The sequence below is a fragment of the Haliotis rufescens genome, unplaced genomic scaffold, assembly GCF_023055435.1.
Source record: "Haliotis rufescens isolate VD_foot unplaced genomic scaffold, xgHalRufe1.0.p SCAF_133, whole genome shotgun sequence".
Lineage (NCBI taxonomy): Eukaryota > Metazoa > Mollusca > Gastropoda > Lepetellida > Haliotidae > Haliotis > Haliotis rufescens.
In genome coordinates, this window is record NW_025963817.1 from 25001 (window position 1) to 31454 (window position 6454).

The window sequence follows — 6454 nt, forward strand, 5'->3', positions numbered from 1 at the left end:
GACAAAACACCGTCCACATCACACAATGTTACTAGTCATTTCATTAATTGATTACCTGGCATGCATGTTTCACCCAGAACCTCAAAGAGGCTTCATCGCTTAAGTAAATATATAACAGAATGTTTTCATAAACCAGATTTATTGTCGTTTTTCATATTCAAGAAGGGGCAGTTGTAACATTGTACGCCCTTATCTTCAAATGTCTTCCCACAAACGATGGTACACTCATGAAAATGCAACTAAATTTTAAATAGGATATACACTCACTTATGTACATAAACAATCCTTTATGTATATAATCATGAATATGTACTGGTAGTTGATTTACATATTTATTGTATACATGAACATGCAACTTCTGCGGCGTTTCCAGTAAGTTTGGTTGTATTTGTTCTATATCTTCTGATGGAGATGGCTGTAGAGGTGATGTCAGTCACGTATACACAAGAGTTGGTTGGTTTGACATATCAGCTTACAATGAACTGCCAGGACTCTTCTAACTACCCCCGACGAGATTGCAGTTCAGATGTCCTGGCAGCTCATTGTACAGCGGTGACACGCCCACACTATGACCGCAGCCACTTGGATCCAAAACCCTGCAACATGGATACACATTTAAAAACGATGAAACTTAGAGATTTACGATATATATGTCTATGTATATCAATATTATATAATTAAGGTCAGTGCTCACCTAGCACATATTGTTGTTTTCAAAAAAGATCAGTGAAAACATGACTTACATGATTATATGTTTAGTTATGTCATTACCTATGGTATAAAGGGTCACATTATATGTTTAGTTATGTCATTACCTATGGTATAGAGGGTCACATTATATGTTTAGTTATGTCATTACCTATGGTATAGAGGGTCACATTATATGAACTGTAACAACACTGCTTTTAATGAGACGTATTTTCTTTTATTGACGTATTAGTCGAAAGGGGCCCGTGAAGATCTGATTAGAGTAGGTCTTCAGCAACCCATGCTTGCCGTAAAAGGCCACTATGCTTGTCGCGAGAGAAGTCTGACGGGGTCGGGTGGTCAAGCTCGCAAACTTGGTTGATGCATGTCATCGTATCCCAATTGAGTGGATCGATGCTTATGATGTCAATCACCGGATTGTCTGATCGAGACTCGATAAGTTACAGACCGCCGTCATATAGCAGGAATATTGCCGAGTGCGGCGTCAAAGAACAAATAAACAAACCAAAATTAGTCGAAAGGACAGTATGAGGAATGAAACTCTCACCTGGCATGGACGCTAGACGAGATGACCCATTACTACTGATCATGAATGCTGCTGATTTAGGAACGTTTTTACAGGTCGAACATTTCTCGTGACAGGACCGACCAGTGAACCCATCGCGGCAGCCCTGCTTGCACGTTCCATCAGTGAGACAGTCATTATTCAAACAGTTTTCAGGGCACTTTCTGTCGCAGTGGGTTCCTCTCCATCCTCCGATACAGCCATTGATACAGGAGCCATCTGTATATGAGCACGAATGTCTGCACGTTTTGCTGCAATGATGACTACATGTTGGTCCATACCGACCTTCCCTGCATCCCTCCTGGCACGTGCCGGTTTCACGATCACAAAGACTCAAGCCATCTCGACCTGCATAACAATTGCTGCATTTCAGATTGCATCCATTGCCATATCGCCCTGGGGAGCATTCCTCGCACCTGCCCGATGTTCTGTCACATCCAGTGGTATGGCAATGCGGACATTGCCTATCACAAAACAGGCCATAAAATCCTGGTTCGCAACCATATTTACATTTTCCATCGGTGTAACAGGCGCCTGTTCGACAACTTTTCGAGCATTTTTCGTTACAGAATGATCCTTTCCACCCGTGTCTACAGCCGTTGACACAAGACCCATCTTTTGGAAAGCATACTGAGTTTTTACAGTTGCTACTACAACTGCTACCACAATGAGGTCCATGTCTCCCATCTATGCATCCTTGCACACAGGTTCCGTCTGCACGCGCACAATGCCTGTAGCCATCACGTTCTGTGTAGCAGTAGTGACTACATGTCATGGTGCAGTTGTCGCCATGGAAACCAGGTGAGCATTGATCACATCTGCCTGAAAATCTGTCACATCAAGTTGTGTAACAGTTAGAGCACTTCTTGTCACAGAACTGGCCATAGTAACCAGGTTCGCAGCCCTCTTTGCACTTGCCGTCACTGTGGCAGATACCTCGCAAGCAGTTAGCCGAGCACGTCTCATTACAGAAGGGCCCTCTCCATCCATGCGCACATCCAACCAGACAATACCCATTGGTCTTGGCACACAACGAGTGTTTGCAATGTTGTGGACAGCGTTTCTGACACGTGCTCCCGAAATGTCCCTTGTTACAAGTTTCCAGGCAGTTCCCTGAGCTTCTGTTACAGTGAACATCACCCTTGTAATCTGCAGGACAGTTGCCTGGACATATAGTGTTACACCCGTCACCGTGGTAACCTGGTTTACACCTGTAACACCTGCCTGTATCTCTGTCACACCCATCACTGTCACAGTGGCTGCAGTGGTCAGTACATCTGTCTCCATAACAACCGTGTAGGCAGGCTTGACAAGTTAATCCCCCATATGGAGGGGTGCAACCATCTTCACATTTGCCGACATGAGAACCGATGTTTACTGTGGAATAACAGAACTACTGTTAAGTAATTCATATTAATGAGTGAGTGAGTGAGTGAGTATTAACACTATCATATATATTAATGAAATACGTCATGTTTGATTGCCATAAGGTAATGTCAAAACTATAGTTTTACCATTCAACATAAGAAAAATGTTAATTTAAACGTGATTCATCTGTTTCATGACTGCCCAATTTCACACTGACAAACATTTTCTTACCGTGGACGCATGTATATATCAAGGCGACGATTGTCACAATGCGACTGAGAACTCTTTCCATCTTCTTAAACGCCAATATGCGGTATTCAGTACAGTATCGGAGAAAGCATATCACCAGGACTCTATGTCGGGGGACACATTGGACCGCGACCAGCACACCCAGTGTCGCCTCGTAGATGTGCAGGATACGTGCAAGGGACTGTACACCCATATAAGTCCACAAGGTTTGAACTATCTATTTATAATTCTGACTTGGCCTTTCAGCCATAAACAGTGTTAGATTATACAGACCTGACTCCATGTCTGGCAGGCTGCCAGCAGTGCATGACTAAACCTGTCTTTATAGTTTCTTTTTCAATTCAGTGTCTGTGTGTTCAGTGTGTTAGGTAATATTATACATGTATGTTTTCTGAGTTATTTTTTGTTTAGGTACAAACGTTTCTAACAATCAGTTTTATCTTTCTTTAAGTTCCAATAATAATCTCCTATGGAAGATGGAGGGTTGGTATGACGCCGTCTAGGAATAATATAAAACAGTTTGTTTCAATGGTTGACATAACGTAGACATCTGCATGATATGCTCAACAATACTTATTTGAACTTTGATTTGTTGTCACCTATCTTACTATAAAGAAGCAAATGTGGTTCTATATATTGAAGAATAATTCATTCCCAATAGGTAAATGTATTTATAAGTGTAGTTTAACAAGTAGATACGTGTTACAAGTATACCAGCATAATCAATGACATTATGTTGCATGTCGTAATGCGATCTAATCTGTGAGCTGAGGAGTACAATATGTAGCGAGAAAAAAAAATGTAGCGCACTGGACAGTATTCATATACTGCGCGGATCCGCTGTGCATGTCAGTCTATCTTATCTATGTGTATTTTATCAACGACTTAAGTGTGTACTTTGTACCAAGTGATCACTCACTGCCAGTGGCAGGTCGATATGATTCAGTAGGAATGAAAATGTAAAGTTCTCAATAAGGTTAACGGTCATATTCCAACACTTTCTACCATGTAGGTATTCCAGAACAGAAAGGTTCCGACTACCAATGCTTACCCTAATATATTGTTGATGTTTGTTGTTGTTTAACGCCGCACTCAAAAATATTCCAGCTATTTGACGGCGGTCTGTAAATAATCCAGTCTGGACCAGACAATCCAGTGATATCATGAGCATCGATCCACGCAATTGGGATACGATAACATGTATCAACAAAGTCTGCGAGCCTGACCACCCGATCTCGTCAGATGCCTCTCACGACAAGCATAGTCGCCCCTTACGGCAAGCATGGGTTGCTAAGGACCTCTTCCACCCCGGATCTTCACGGGTTCTTACTGTAACAGATAACCCCATGAGGTTAAAACGTGTGATCTGAAGGATTATATGGGATTGTAAATCGATGGCGTGGATGTTGTTCATGACATCAACCAGTGTTTCATTTCCAGATTAATTTGTAATTAAAGGTCTAAGATACTGTAGACATGTGGCAGGAATATTGCTGACTGCGGCGTAAAATCACTCACTCAAAGACAAAAACAACCTGTTAAAAGGCAAAATACATGTGTATACATGTGTACCCATTTGCACGTGCAATATGCTTTATTTAGATATGGACAAAGACAAATGGTACGCTGGACTTCTATGTGTGGTACATACATTCTCCCCCTACCCCTTGCACAACAGTGCAAACATATCGGAATGCACGGAGGTACATTTAACGATGAGGTCAATTGTGACGTCTGATCATGATGGAAGTGTTCATATATATAAATATATATATATGTGTGTGTGTGTGTGTGTGTGTGTGTGTGTGTGTGTGTGTGTGTGTGTGTGTGTGTGTGTGTGTGTGTGTGTGTGTGTGTGTGTGTGTGACAATGAACGGTCATCGCTTTTCACTAATAAGTCTACGACTTTTACAGTGTAATATGATATTATTTACGACGAGTGAGTGAGTTGGGTTTAACGCCTCATTGAGCAGTATTTATGGTATATCATGGCATGCCGTGAGATCACCAATGGTATATTGTATCTTAATGAAGGATGCAAGAACGGCTTCATCTGCCCTGTCGCAGTCAACCATGGAATGTGATGTGATACACAAAAGGACAAGCCAGCAATATGATAATAATAGAATTTAATGAAACATATTTATTACTCAAAGGTAAAATGTTTATTCTATTTGAATGGGAATGTCCACAGCACCATTTCAGGAATATATACACCTTCGTGTTGATAGGTCCAAGTACAACACAGATGTAAATACATACATGTTAATAGCCCCGTGGCTCCACACAGCTACGAGTATGTCGTGTTTGTTTGTTTGTTTGTTTGTTTGTTTGTTTAAAGCCGTACTCTGCAATGGTAAAGCTATATAAAGGCGGTCTGTAAATAATCGAGTCTAGACCAGACAATCCAGTGATTAACAAAACGTCAAAGTATTCTAAACATACAGGATGTAAGTATGTGTATAAAGTCATATCACTACGTCCAATATCCAATAAGATAAAGATCACAAAGATCACAAAAGTACAGTTATTTCACATGCTTTTTTTGTTCGTAGTCAATACTAAATAGCTAACAAGAAGTATAATAACATTCGCTAATGAAATAATCATTACCATAATCCTGAACAAACAAAAACTAAATACATGAATATCTTTATGTTGTTTTTTTAATGTTTTTTTATATAGATGTTATCATATGTATACCACATGAGTGAGTGAGTGAGTGATCCAGGTTTTTGATGTTTACACCTTTGGTATCATCCATGGCTACTCAAACCTGACACGACCAAGGGACATAGAGAAATGCGACGCCTCAGGCGACTGGGCCACTCGTGTCCAATACCCCTCCTGAGCATTGTTCACATTGGGTAAGTGAGGTGAGGTGAAATGGGGTTTAACGTCGCGTCCAAGATTATTGCGCTTATATAGCGACGTGCATGTACGTGTGTGTGTTTGTGTGGCTGCTTGTACTAGTCCGGACTGATGCCGATTTATAGTGCTAGCTCACTGAGATACCATGCCGCAGTTTAACATGAATACCCCACTCAGACACAGTATACTGACTCCGAGCCGACCAGTCCTTGTTTTAGCCCCTTAATGCCGAGCGCCAGACAGGGTAACAACAAGTACCATCTTTTAACGTCTTTTGCTATGACGCGGCCCGGGATCGAACCCCGGACCTTCCGCTCTCCGGGCGGACGCTCTACCACTAGACCACGGAGACGGTCCATTGGGTAAGTGATCAAGATTATTAACATGATAAAACTGCATGGATCAGTTTGTACATGTAATTCAGAAATCTGTTTAAGGAACATTGGATGGTGATAAGATCCAAAATTGTTACGGTGATCACGAAGGCGAGGCAAATTAATGAATTTAGTTAATAGGATGAAGGGTTGTGAAGATACTTGAAGTGGAACGTCCAGCACTGTTCTCAAGACCATCGTCTAACCATACCCTGACCAAAGACGTTACCCCGTCAGCAGGCTGACACCGTAGGAATGTCATCCACACCATCGATAGCCACTGTCTTGTGATCTGCACCCGCAATGTGAAATATAATAA

The 6454-nt window shown here is 41.5% G+C and overlaps 1 pseudogene; it reads right to left on the reverse strand.

The window, feature by feature from the left end:
- Positions 1-122: 122 nt before the first annotated feature.
- Positions 123-3098, reverse strand: LOC125378946 (annotated as a pseudogene).
- Positions 3099-6454: the final 3356 nt, after the last annotated feature.